Below are 2,120 nucleotides of genomic sequence, written 5' to 3' on the forward strand. Positions count from 1 at the left end.
ACACTTAAGTAGAAGTTTAGTGTTTGCAGCCTCAACGGATAACGGATAAGACCACTTTGGTTATCTGTTGATGGTGCAGCTTTACTTAGAAATAAGTCTAGTGTTGTAGCACATTTCAGTCTGTGTATTTAAAGATATAATTCTTAGAAGTTGAGAGGAAATATAAGTCATGTTGACTACTAGAAGATATGCAAATAGGAAGGCCAATTGTAAATATTTCATGCCTTGTAATTTTGTATAAATGAAGTGGTATCAACGGATATCTTAAAGACCTTCAACGGATGAGAAACAAAGCTTCAACGGATGTCTCTAAAGCTTCAACGGATAGAGCTTCAACTGCTAACACATCAACGGATAAAGCCATCAACAGATGAAGGCTTCAACGGATGTTCTGTTAAATAGCAGTTGATAAGTGGTAGTTGTAACAACAGACAGAGGCACGTGGGTTGACAGAGATAACTGAAATGTGGAAGCCTAATTTCAGGAACATCAGAAAAAGCAGCCGTTCTACTCTAGTACAAACAGGCAATAGTCAACAAAGTACTTGAGTGATATGGAGAAGAAACAAGTGGAGAACTTATTTTATTATTGTATTTTTTCTTTGTCTTCACTTGTACACTTGGTGATATATAAACCAAGTAGCAGCTAGTAATTAGATAAGAATTTTTCCAGTGCTGTTTAGAAAAATCTTGAGAGAAAAATTATCTAGTTTGTACTAGGATGCAGCTGTGATCAACATCTTGAATCACAGATTTTCTGAAATACCATCTCTGGTGGAACAACAATCCACCAGAAAAGTTTTTAAGGTCTGTTGTGTTCTTTACATTCGTGCTTGAATATATATCTGTCTGTATTAGCTTAAAGCAATTCACACACTTGTTTATCTTGAACACAAAGCCTTTAAAACTGCTCAAAACTTGAAAAAGTTTTGAGATTTACATTCAACCCCCCTTCTGTAAATCTCATTGTTAGTCCCATAGGAATAACAATTGGTATCAGAGCAAGCTCTTGACACACAAAGAGTTTAAAGATCTTGGAAACTAACAAAGATGAGTAAGAAGGATATTGGAGTAAAAATCCCAGTTCTTGACAAAGACAGTTATCACCATTGGAAGGTGAAAATGCACCTTCATCTACTCTCCCAAGATGAAGGTTATGTAAACTGCATTGAGAATGATCCTCACATTCCCCACAAAGTAGCCACAGTTGCTACGGCCACAATTGCTGTTGGTCAATCCATTCCAAAACCTAGAGCAGAATGGACAATGGAAGACACAGAAGAAGTCCACAAGGATAAGAAGGCTATGAACATTTTGTTTAATGGTCTTGACAAGGATATGTTTGATAATGTGATAAATTGCACAACTGCCAAAGAGGTTTGGGACACAGTTCAGCTACTGTGTGAAGGTACAGAACAAGTAAAAGAAAACAAAATGCAGCTTCTCATTCAACAGTATGAGTATTTTCATTTTGAAGAAAATGAATCTTTAAATGACACATTCAATAGATTCCAAAAGCTGTTGAATGGACTGAAGCTGTATGGTAGAGTGTACCAGGTGAAGGATTCAAATCTTAAATTTTTAAGATCCTTGCCAAAGGAATGGAAACCCATGACTGTCTCCTTGAGAAACTCTCAAGATTATAAGGACTTCACTCTTGAAAGATTATATGGAATCTTGAAGACTTATGAACTAGAGCTGGAACAGGATGAGGTATTGGAGAAGGGAAGAAAGAAAGGAGGTTCAGTTGCCTTGGTAGCTGAAAATGAGAAAGAATGCAGACAAGAAACTGTGAGATCTACATCAAACTCCAAAGATGGCACAAGCAAATCAGAATCAAGCAAGGGTAAGGAGCAAGTTGCTGAGAATGAAGACAACTCCAGCCAAGATGACTCTGATGGTATTGATGAGCATCTTGCATTTCTGACCAGGAGATTTGCAAAGATGAAATTTAGGAAAAACACTAGAGCCACTAAACCTCATAAGAACATGGTGGACAAATCCAAGTTCAAGTGTTTCAATTATGGTATAAGTGGACACTTTGCAAGTGAGTGCAGAAAGCAAACTTCTGAAAAGAAGAAATTTGACCAAGTAGATCACAAAAAGAAATATTTTGATCTG

The sequence above is a fragment of the Apium graveolens genome, chromosome 6 (genome assembly GCF_009905375.1).
Source record: "Apium graveolens cultivar Ventura chromosome 6, ASM990537v1, whole genome shotgun sequence".
Classification (NCBI taxonomy): domain Eukaryota; kingdom Viridiplantae; phylum Streptophyta; class Magnoliopsida; order Apiales; family Apiaceae; genus Apium; species Apium graveolens.